The 12775-nt window shown below is 37.7% G+C and overlaps 1 protein-coding gene across 19 annotated transcripts in view; it reads left to right on the top strand.

Moving 5' to 3' along the window:
• The first annotated feature begins 326 nt into the window (after positions 1–326).
• Positions 327–12775, top strand: part of LOC125462070 (heparan sulfate glucosamine 3-O-sulfotransferase 1-like) — a 123952-nt gene continuing 111503 nt past the window's right edge. For 13 of the 19 annotated variants that reach the window (XM_048551580.2, XM_048551579.2, XM_048551571.2 and 10 more), the window contains exon 1: positions 327–652. The gene's annotated coding sequence lies outside the window, so the exon portion shown is untranslated. Of the gene's footprint in view, positions 653–1146; positions 1253–12775 lie in introns of those variants that run through there. The other 6 variants (XM_048551575.2, XM_048551567.2, XM_059653111.1 and 3 more) reach the window with 4 other exon arrangements.

The following is a 12775-nucleotide window of genomic DNA, read 5'->3' as shown; positions in this document are numbered from 1 at the left end:
AATAGAGTTCATGTATGCATCTATATTTTATGATAAAACAAGAACAGATTTCAAGTGTTGCTTAAGAAAGAATAATACATTGAGGTTTTGATACCTATTCTTGTTTAAGAGAGCTTGAACAAATTCATTGTTAACAGCAAGACTGAATAATAATGTGCTGATACCAGGATAGCAATGAGTAACCAACACCATAAAAATAACTGGCCAGCAGGTTTTCACACAGGCACCAGTGTTTGAATCAGTGTTGTCACCTGACAAAACTCCTCCCAGTGCATAATGTGAAGCGGAGCCTGTGCTCGTGGTTCCTTTGCCAGCGTTTTATTAGCTTGCTGTTCGTGAAGTGACAAGCATTCCACCTCGGAAGCAGGCAGAGAATTGCAAGCTGCGTTCAGCTCACAGAGCTGGGCAGCTTAACTGAGTTCTACTTTAAAATGTATCTCTTGCTGGATCACTGTACGGTCACTGGAAATGATTAATTGATAATGAAGTGGTTGATGTTGAAGCATTTATTTGGAAGAGACAGTGCCACAAGCTGTTACTTGCAGTGAAACTGAATGGTATTAAAGCTGAGGAGTGCACTACACCTGAATCATTTAGGCATTTGTGGGATGCTGAAGGACCAATTGCTTCATATCTAATTGCTCACTTCAAGGTAAAAACACAAAACACTATTATGTCTTGTAACTAAGAATGTAGCATTACAATGGAACTGAAAATCCAGTTAATGAAAGAGAATAAGCTCAGTTGTTTGCAGTTAATATTTCCATTTGTGTTGCATCATTGTATCAAGGTATCATTCTTATTTTCATTAAAATTCAAGTTTTAACAGTGTGCATGTATGCTTTTAAATTATATGTATGCATTGCATAAATGGATTAAATACAAACTGAAAAATGGACAGTATTTAACACGTATGGAATTTAACATTGAATAATCCATGGTCTTAATGGTTAGTAGTTTAAAGGTGCCTACACGAGCCTTTTGTTTCACAAGTTTTTGTTGAAGGCAGGCTGTATTCTAAAACTAGATTTTAATCTGCATTCTCCATAATGGACATTAATGTGTTAATAAAACAGGATAGAAATTCATCTTGGGTGGTAACAAAAAGTGGGTGGTATGGGATTGGCTGCCTGTTACATTCAGCGCCTGGTATTTAATTCTATAGCAGTCAATGGAACTGAATAACAGACAATTGATCCAATGCCACCTGTTTTACATTACGGTCAAGATGAATTTCTACCCCATACTTTTGGTAAGCTTTATATATCAATCTATAAGCCAGCTATTTCATGAATAACATTGGGAGCTTTGAATGAAAATTGAAATGTAAATATGCTATTCAAGGGAAATTAGCTATAAATAGCTTGTGCTAACAGACAAGCAGGTATTAATAAGATTTGTATGTTTTTTTTGGTCCATCAACTTTACCTATCAGAATGGCTCAGTTGCAGCCTGTTATACAAAGCAGAATGAATGACTCTGAAGAAGTTCAAGTGTTTTTTTTCTGGAACAATGCATGAGAGAAAAACAGTTTTAGTTTAGTAGCCCAAAATGTGTAAGACACCAGGACTCAGGGGTTTAACTAGCTACTATTTTGTGGCTAGAAACCAGCTCTAAAATGGATCATCAGCTCCTCTGCTTCTGTATGTAGCTTTCTTTGACTGAATGTTTGTGAAGTTGAAAGATTCAAAATTTGACTTGTGCAATGGAGAATGAATCAAGTGCGAGAAAAGCCATTATTTTCATACTCTGCTGCTCTGAGTGAACTACTCAGACCTTCTGTAATGAAAGAATCAAAATTAAAGTTAAATATCTTGATTAAATGTAATAAGCCATTAAAGCAGGTGCTGAAAACAGGCTGTGACCTGATTAATGCCCTGTGAGATAATATATTCTGTCAGTGACCTCATGAAAGTTACAGCGAACATTTTTGGACCCCAGCCGTCAATTCATTCATGCTGTGTCTGTATCTGGCAAGCTCTTTCAATTTGTGACTGAGAGTAGCTGGAGGAATCCTTTGTTATATTCTTTAAGGAATTTAATATTCCATTAATGAGGCAGATGCATTGAAGCAAATAGGCAACAGTTCCTAAAGCAGGAAGAGGAAACAAGTTTTAATTTTAGTCCTTTGAGAACTGTCAGCAATAGTTCCTGGTAGCAATTATTTCATTACAAAACCTGGGCATAGTGTTGAACTGTTACTTTAATTGATGCAACTTCTTGGTCATTTTGAATTTTTAACAGCCAGTAATTCCATAAGTTTCTGACAATAACAACATCAAATGAACTTAGAATTCCACAAATTTATCTTTTATATACATTATACCGTGTTCAAATTATGGATTTTATTACATGTCTGTAATATTGCTGTCTATTAAACTACAAGTTTCTGTGCTGGAGGGTACATGCAACGTATACAAAGATATAGTGTATAATTTTACACTTTGGAAAGTGTTGATCTAAGTGTTTTGGGGGCTATTAATAAACATATACTTAAATGTATCAGAAAAGCACTGAAACTTTATTTGTCCCAGTGCTGTAGCCTTATATACTTTAAAATCTTCTTGAGGGCATGTCAAGTTTATAGATAACAACATCAGATTAGAAGCAGAAGCCAAGTTGAGGGACACAATTAATTCAACACCAGCAATTAAATAACTGTAAATATATAAAGTCATGAAATTGAATAAAGGTATGCACATGGGAAGAAAACTTAGGTGATATACATGTTATTTGTATGATATAGAACTAATTAAGAATGAGGTTGAAAGCTTATTCTGAAGTGTTATTTGATTTGGTATTTACAGTGTCAAGCTATTTTGGAGCAGCAATTAATAAAATGGACAGAATGCTGAGCTATAGCTAAAACAGGAAAAGATACATTGTTGGCTGTTGTATTGAAACTGTACTTTGCTTTGATCAGTGTTGAGTCTTGTGTTGGTCACCTAAATGCAAGAGCAATGTACGAGCCTTGGGATCAAGAAGAGGCATGAGTTTAGTGAAATGATTGATTCATGTTGGTAGGCTGTACAAACTGACATTCTTTAGCCTTGAAGCATGGAAACCGACAAAATTCACACTAGGCTAAATATTGCATGCCTAACCAGTGTAGGAAAGCTCATCTTTCTTGAAGGTGAGATTAAGATTGTAGGGCAGAGGTTCAAACTGGTGAAAGGAAAGTTTGAGATTAATGTCTGGAAGAATTCTTTCATAGAATCTATAATCAGCAATTGGAAAGATTTTCCAGACAGAGAATTGGAACTATTCAAGTGTTGAAATGGTGTACTGTGTGATTTTAACTCTCTAAATGAAAGAGTCAGCATGGATGAATAGTCTTTCTCATCTGGATTAATCTTATGAACATTCATGAAATTGACTGAACTTAAACATCATACACCTCCTCCACGCACATTTATTGTGAAAATTGACTTAAGACAATTTATGGTTTTGAATTAAATGACCCACCTGACACATGAAGCTGATTTTCATTTTGCTCTAGTGCTTGGATGGCGTCGCTGAAAAATGCATATAACTCAACTCTGCCTAATGCAGCTGATGGCCAATGCTTAGTGTACCATCAAGAACAGCAAGAGACTGAGATGCTGAAATTATTTTTAGGTTTACTGTTCAGTAACACTGACAATGCATGGTACAGTTTCTCCCTGTGATGTTACCTGTATAAAGAATTAAAATCTTGTGTAGAGGAACTGTGGGGTTGAATTGCATGTTCCCCATTGATGAGTTTGCATATTGCTAACCTGATTCTTTCAACTTGTCCGTAATTCTATAATAAGGTGGGCCACCCTTGACCTAATCAAAGCCTTTTAAGTGGAAATTAAGGATCAATTAAGGGTTTTTTCTTCTCCCATCCAGTCTGAATTTCCAACTTTCTACATATTGGCTGGAGATGGGAGCAACCTCAAATATTACCCTGATCAGGCATCCAACAGGAAAGAAGGTCTGTTCCCCATCCTTAAAGGCTTCCTTTCCAGACCCTGCCTCCACAACAGGGTCGGTCCTCCAAAGGTGCTTACTACCTATACTCATAGACTCCATCCTCTGGAACCTCCAGCAACACCCCGACTATTCTCTTCTCCTCCTCGTCATGATTCCACACTCACTTATCTAGTCGTGGACTCTGAGACGTAAAATCTGGGGACTTCTTGTCATCTCAGCCTTTGCCACTGCACTACTGGAAGAGTCACTGTCCAAATTTATCAATAGTTGCCCGAGTCAGGACTTCCTTCTGAGTGAATGGTGGGTGGAGGTCCCATCTTCGGTCAGTTAGTGTTCCAGAGAGTGTGTTAAATGATAGCACAACAGTCAGTATTAGCAGAGGTGCATTTTCCAGTTGATTTCTCATGTCTCAGAGTGGAAAATTCAAAACACTCTGCCCCTTGAACTTTCCTCTGCCCAACAAAGAGAATAGTCGCAGGGTTAAAATGGAAATGGTGGACTTACTTCACAGCTCCACCAATAATTTTCTAAGGCCTTTTGCTGGGTTGGACAAGGCAACAACCTGAATGAGGCGGGTGTCTCATTAATCTCTACAAATTTCCCTGCATGGTACATGATTTAAATTGCTCTTGGGTGCTTCACTTAGTAAAACCTGCTGCATAAACAGGTGAGAACTGGAAAAGTAGATTTTGAAATTATTTACCAGGAGGATCAATGGGCCACACAAGAGTAATATGAATGATAGCTGCCTTCAGATTTTCATGCCCACAATGATGATCTCCAACTTGCTACCCATCCCTTGGCCAAATCTCCCTTTCCAATGCTTGGCCGTATCCATTTAGCACATGCAGTTCCAGTGCTTATCTAAGTACTCTTTCTCCACTCTCGTCTCCCCGTCTCCCCGTCTCCCCGTCTCCCCGTCTCCCCGTCTCCCCGTCTCCCCGTCTCCCCGTCTCCCCGTCTCCCCGTCTCCCCGTCTCCCCCTCTCTCTCTCTGGATTTATAGATTCTCTATGTTCTATTCAGTTGTAATTTTCTGGTGAGCAATAGACATGCCTATATCTGACAAGTGTCTTCTGGTTGTAGAACTTTGCCTGATATTTTTAGGTTTTTATGAGCACAGGCTATGTGCTAGTTTGCCAATTTTTATCAGGAATTGAGCAGCCTAATGAATGGCCTCTCTGATGGTGTTGTAAAACTAATCAGAAAACAGCCACGTAAATTTTAAAGTACGAAATTTATTTATGTGCAATGGGATAACTGCTGATTTTATCCTCGACTCTGGCAGATGATGAAGATCGTACTGCCGAGTACTCATTCATGTCACGTGTGGGACAAAATCTGGAAAGAAGTAGCAGATTCAGGCCTGGGTATGATCAACCTTGTGGGTGGCAAAAGACCAGGTATAGGAGGAAGAGGAAGTGTGTGGGGTTTGAGAACTTGCTAAAATTAAAACACAGAAACAGTTAAAAACTATGAATGGAGGGCTGGATGTGCCACTGCAGAAATTATAGTTCTCTCTGTACTGCTACGTGGCATTTCCATATACTGCTTTGGACAATCCCTTTTGGAGATAGTTTTGACTTAGCGCATTGGACCAGAATGAGAGATAAGGAATTGGCAGCAAGGTTTACATCTTTACTGATCTGATATTTGATTTTCATTGATGTCAAAGGGAGATGCTGATTTGTTATTACTTATTTTGCACTATCTCAAGGTCAAAATGATTTGAATCGTGGAATCAGAAAAATGTGCTTTGTGACTTTGGTTTAATGTTGTTAATTTTTATGTATTTATTATATTAAAAATTTAAATTTAATGTAGAGAGTCAAATGACTAGGGAACCAAGTTAACTGCTGAAACTGTGTCGGGGTGATTTGCTGTCTTACACATGGAATTTATTTTTTCAAACAATTGAAATGAATGTTTAATTTACCTTGATCAACTTACATTTCATGCACTCTAAAAACCATGCTTTGTACCCAACAGATTTTTGAATGCGTTGGAAGTGTGCCAGATGTAAAACTTCCATTTACACAGATTTTTAAATGTGTGAGAAAGTCCAAGAAGTCATTTCCTCTATCTTCATATCAGCTTTCTGCATCACCAAGTGTAGTCAAAAGTGAAAAAGATGGTGCGATTTTTCTGCACCAAAATACTGTGTCCTGTGAATTTGCTTTGCATGTACTGAATTCATGAGGTCATGCAATGTAACTGTGAGAAGTATGTCATCGTTATTAATTGGGAGCAGACAAAAGGTTTTGAATCACTGTTCGATCTCATAATGACACATTGATCAAACTGGTGTCATCATGGTAACTGGCTGCACATGACACCTGAGGATCTGGGTCAAAGACAAAGTTAAATCTGACTAGTTTTGCACTTCAGCTCCCCGCCTCCCTAACCTGTTCTTCCTCTCACCTATCCCCTCCTTCTACCTCAAGCTGCACTTCCATTTCCCACCTACTAACCTCATCCCGCCTCCTTGACCTATCCGTCCTCCCCGGACTGATCCATCCCCTCCCCACTTCCCCACCTATACTCTGCTCTCCACCTATCTTCTCTTCCATCCATCTTCGGTCCGCCTCCCCTTCTCTCCCTATTTATTCCAGAACCCTCTCCCCATCCCCCTCTCTGATGAAGGGTCTAGGCCCGAAACGTCAGCTTTTGTGCTCCTGAGATGCTGCTTGGCCTGCTGTGTTCATCCAGCCCCACACTTTGTTATTTTGCACTTCATTGGAATAAATGTTTAACACTCTTATATAGTTCCAGGAGTATCTTATTTATTATTGATCCAATATACTGATCAACAAGAGCTGAAAGCAATCATTTATTGACATTCTTTTAGTGCAGACTTTTTTCAAGGAAAGAAGGGAAATATAGGGAGCATGGATATAAAAATCCAAGTTGCTGTGGTCAGATATTCTTCAATCTGTAAATGATAGTGTAGTCGGTTTAAATGATGCATCACAAAATTATATGGTTTGCATTGTGTGGTTTTTAATGTTTTCTTAATAGAACCAAATCAACATTGGATTGGATTGTGCTTGCAAATGGAAGAAATATACAATAATATGAAGAAAATGCAACAAAATGAGAGAATAATGGGTTGCTTCTTTGATGCATTAACATCCACACAAAGAGTGTATTCAACTTGTAGTGACGGAGTAAACAGGCGGTACTAGATTAGACACTGGTCCTACAGATTGTCCAATTCTTCTTTCTCCTTCATAATTCCTGTAAATCGATCTGATATTGAATGGGCCTGTTGTTTAGAGTGGGACTCTCCACCTTCAACATAAAAGGACAACTAGTGCAACTGTCGCTGATGCAAATACGAAGTGCATCATTTCCCAATAATAGCAAGTGTAACATTTTTTTTCATACAAAATGTGATCAAACCCCTACAGAGGTATGTGTATACCTGGGAGGAATTAGATCATCTAGAGTCTTTAGTGCAAGGCTGCACAATGCAGAGTTAGCTCCTATAATCACAAGTCAGAGTGACGACGGAAGCTAATATATTCTTCCCAGTGCCCTACGAGAGATGGTGAACCATGCAGTAAGATCCTAAACTCATTAGGAATTGTGTTTGATGGTTTTCCACACCAGCTTAACTGCAGCATCAAGGTCGAATTATTTCAATTTCCAAATAACGCACTGATCGCAATACACTTGACAGTCATAAATTTAAAGTGTCAATGTACTCCCCTTCAAAACAATCAACTTCACACAAAGTGTATCCATGTATTTTCATGGAAGAAAATAAAACCCTGCATATAACAAATGAAAATATCATTCCATTCAGCCAGTTAGAAAGTTCATACAATAGAAAGTTCATACAATAAAGTATGTTTGCAAGCTTTTCAAATTTACATTGAAAAGTGAATTTCAATCCTAAACATTTAACAAATGCAACCAGTAAAATTATTTTTAGGGTTTAAACTCCTTCCTTTCTATATATGTTTTATTTCTAAACAAAAATCGGTGATTGCACTTAAGATTATCTTGGGACCTCATTGGGAGAACTTACTGTGATTGTACATCATTTAAAATCATTTATAAACAGGGTGATTCAGCAATTTCGCCATTTCAACTATCTATGCTAATGAACTCCTTTCTGTTGTCTGAGTCACTAACATCGACTAGCCAGTTCCCTTGATGATCTATTAAAAATAGATCAAGAGCAATTAAGTGAGAAAAAATGCAATGATGTTAAGTCAATAATAATTCTTTTGGAATTTTCTTTCCAGTTAATAGTGGTTTATCCGCTTTAAAGACTAGCTAGAAAAAATCATTTGTGTGAATCGTTTATCACATTCTGCCAATTATTTGATAAGATTGTGCGGATAAAACTATTATTTTTAGGGCTCAAATTGTTTTCGGTACTGTAAAACTTCTATTTGATCCAAAGTTCTTTTCTTGGTCTCCCAGAGCTATGCACTGTTATGACAAGCGAAAGGCTTTTTTTAACCACTGCACATCTGCTAATTACATCTGTATTCAGTTGGCAGCAGTGGCACCTTTCAGTGATTCCTCTTGTGGTTGCATTTGGTACCTTTTTTATATTCATACTGTTGAGATCAGCAGCTTTGACTCCATGGTGCCACTCTTTGGGATTGCAGAATTCAGTCATTTCATAATTATTATTTCAGTGGGACTTGCCTATAGCAAGATCAGATATTTGCACATTTCTTTTGTGCAGACATTTGCATACAAGATTTTATTGCGTAAAGAGAAAGTCACTAATATAATCAAATTCTTCCCAATATGTTTTATATAATATACATGAGAAGCTTATTTTAGTTCTTATATTGTATTGAAATACCTACAACTGCAAAAGGCAGATCTAATTATAAGCAATTTTCTATTTTCACTGATATGCTTTGCGAAAGCGCTCTCATCATCTTTTTATGAAGAGTCAGATTCATTGATTTTACTTGTTCCTAAAATTTGTTCAGTGCAGTTGTATGTTTTCATTTGAAAATTCAATTTTGCCATCTATGATATGAGAAATGCTGTCAAATCCACATGGAAGCATGGAATGTTTACAACACAGTAGGAGACCATTCGGCCCATCATGTTAGTGCCAAAACAGCAATTTATCTAGTGTTACTCGCCTCCCATACCCCCATAAGCCCTGCAACCTTTCTATTTTCATTTCAGATTATGATTTGGTTTCTTCTTTTGAAAGACAAAAATTAACTATACCTCCACCGCACTGCTAGACAGGGGATTCTCGTTATTAACTACTCGCTCTGTGAAGCAGTTTATCTTCATGTCTCCATTGCTTTGTTTGTGAATTACCTTAAGTGTGCGCCCCTCTGGTTATCATTCCTTGCACCAGTGGTAACAGTTTCTCTCTCTCTCTCCACTCTGTCTACATTCCACGATTTTGTTACATTTTGTCTGTTTTAAGGCTATTAATGTGACCTAAATATCTGTCTTAATCAATTGCCCCACTTCATACTGTTTCAGAATCTTTGAGCTGTAAGAATTGATCCTTTCCTTTCCCGTTGTTTGAATGTCTCAAAGGATCAATTTGAAATTCTTCTGTCATTTGGTCAAGGTGTAAGGAAACCTCCAGTCCCAGTAAAATTATTTCAGGCTTCTTCCGGAATGCTTTTAATTTGCTGTGAAATTGTCTAGACTGGAGTTAAAGCTGTCAGAATCCAATTCATTAGATTGCCAATGTGCCAGGCATGCAAAGGTTTGAGCTATCACTTTGTTAATTACTAGCCAAATATTCCTGTTTTTTTTAGAAAACCACAGATATAAAAGAAAGGGTCTAGTGTCAAAAGAAACCGCTATCAAATTACGCAGATCACTGCATATGGATCAAATTATATAGATAATCGAAGATTCATAATCTTCAGAAAAGGCTAGTCAAAACAGAAGAAAAACATTTTTTAATGGTTGTAATGACTAACATTATACTTTGTAGCTGCAATTAATATTTATATAGGATAGTGATCTAAGGAATGGGAAAAATTAGAAACAAATACATATTCTTATTTATGTATGTATTTACCACCTAACTAGTCTGCTTGCATTTTCCAGCACTTTACCCACAGTGTTTTAGCCTTGGCATCATAATTGCACATCTAAATACTTTGTAAATGTTATGAGGGTTTCTGCCACCACAACTTTTACGGGCAGTTAGTTCCAGACTCCCACCACCCGCTGGATAAAATATTCTTCCTCATATCCCTTCTAAACCTTCTGTTCCTTATCCTATATCTATGCTCCCCAATAAATTGACCCCTCCAACGGGGAAGTTCTTTCCTGTCTACCCGATCTATGTCCCTCATAATTTTATGCATCTCTATCGTATACCCCCTCCAATCTTCTCTGCTCCAAGTAAAATAACCCCAGCCCATCCAATCTTCTTTGTAACTAAAACTGTCCCACACGGGCAACATCCTGATAAACCTCCTCCGCACTCTCACCGGTGCAATTAGATCAAATGTGGATTCCAGAACTGGACACGATAATGGATTAGTATGACTAGTGGTGTCCTGCAGACCTGTGCTGGTCCCTCAACAATTCACAATATTCATTAATAACTTGGATAATGGCATAAAAAGACAAATATCCAAATTTGGTGACAACACAAAATTGGGCAACATTGTACACTATGTTGATGACAGCATAAAATTACAACAAGCTGTTGATAGATTAGGTGAATGGGCAAAGCTATGGCAGATTTTAACATAAACAAGTGTGCATTTATACATTTTGCTTGGCAAAATAATAGATCAATACTTTGTAAAAAGGTTAAATTAGTTTGGATGTCCAATGATATTTGGGATCCAAGTGCATAGCTCTTTAAAATGCCACAGATAGGTCCAGAACATGGTCATGAAGGCTAATGGAATATTGGTCTTCATATCTAAAGGGTAGAGTACAGGGATTTGGGTAGTATGCTCAAGTTTTGCAAAATTCAAGTTGGATCCTACTTGGAGCAGTGTGAACAGATTTGGGAGCTATATCTTAGGAACAATGCTTTGATCCTGAAGCGAGTTCATCAGAAGTTTACAAAGATGATACCAGGACTTCAGAGGTTAACTCATGAGGAAAGATTAGACAAGTTAAATTTTTACTCTTTAGAATTTGGAAGGTTAAGGGGTAATCTAATTAAGGTCTTCAAGATATCGACAAGAAAGACAGGGTAGATAAAAACACACTACTTCGACTTGAAGATTCTAGAACCAGGGGGCATAGTCTAAGATTTAGGGCCAGGCCATTCAGGAGAGATTTAGATAGCACTTCCACATGCAAGCAATAGTGGAGGTTTGGAACTCTGTCTGATTTAAAGAGGAATGATAATTCAACTGTTAAATTTAAATCTGGGGGAGACAATTTTTCATTAAGTTACGGTATCAAGGGATATGGACCAAGGCAGGCATAAACAATTAGGTCACAGAGCAGCCATGGTCTTATTGAATGGCAGAACAGATTTAAGGGGTCAAATGGCCTACTTCTCATGTTCCTAAATTAAAGCTGTGGCCTCACCAATGTTTAATACAGTTCCAGCATAACCTCCCTGCTCTTAACTTTATTAGCTGAAGCATAGAGAGTATGTTTTCCAAATGACACTTTATCTACCTCTCCTGCTACCTTAATAAACTTCGGTGCTTCCTAGGGTCTTACCATTCATAATATATTCCCTTGCCTTGTCTGACCAGCCCCAGTGCATCACCTCACACTTATCCAGATTTAATTCTGTTTGCAGTGATCAGCCTATCTATATTGCCCTGCAATCTAAGGCTATCCTTATCAGTATTTACCACCTCATGAATTATTATACCATTCACGACCTTATTGATCAACCTTCCTAGATTGATATCTAAACTATTTGTAAATACACAGATAGCAAGGGCCCAACGCTGATCCCTGCAGAACCCCACTGGACACAAGCTTCCTGACAAACAAAAACCCTCAGCCTTCAATCTTTGCTTCCTGCCCCTCAGCTAATCAGAACCTCCTCTGTCTTTGTTAAATTAAGTAAATTACTGAATTAATTTCTTTAAGGAATACTTATATTGTTTAGGTATACCACAGTCCTTCTCCATGACTTGTATGCACACCATATAGAACACACAAATTATCACTGTGGCCTTTAATTGGCCCTACACTTTCCTTGGTTATCCTTTTACCTTTATGGTTTGTATTGGTAAAGATTTATGCCCTCCAATATGTTCTCCATTAGCAGCATGGTAATAGAGAAATAATGAGGAAATCTGCGTGTGTATATCTACCCAAAGTATGTAATTAGAAATCCGAAGAGATCTCATTACTGCATGCCCACAATCAAAGGAATTTTGTTACAACTTACAGAAGCAAAAGTTTTCACTAACCTGTACGTGAGGGATGGCTACTAGCAAGCAAAGCTGAATGAAAGCAATTTCTTCCAACCTACATTCTGGACACTATTTGGGAGGTGCAGAAGGTTATGTGTGTGTTCTTTGGCATTCCCATGACTCCAGAGGAACATCAATTCAGACACAATGAAATAGTTAGTGATCCACCCGAAGTGAATGATCTGCTGGTTTATAGATATCGTCATTTAGTAGTAAAGAACTTGAGTATTGATTGAAATATTTAAGTGGTAGGATGTTAGGTGTCATTCCATCAAATACAGGTTTCTTTTGGAAACTAACAAAGATCTTTGTAAGATACATGAAGAAGTTATTGCTGATGATGTTCAAATTTTAGTGTGACATCCAGACAGCTCACCAGATGAACCTGAAGGGGAATAAGAAAAAGTTGCAACTAAATATGCCTGATGACAAGTCCACAGTTTATGCATTCGCATC

The sequence above is a fragment of the Stegostoma tigrinum genome, chromosome 20 (genome assembly GCF_030684315.1).
Source record: "Stegostoma tigrinum isolate sSteTig4 chromosome 20, sSteTig4.hap1, whole genome shotgun sequence".
Classification (NCBI taxonomy): Eukaryota; Metazoa; Chordata; class Chondrichthyes; order Orectolobiformes; family Stegostomatidae; genus Stegostoma; species Stegostoma tigrinum.
This window is presented reverse-complemented; position numbering and strand designations above follow the sequence as displayed.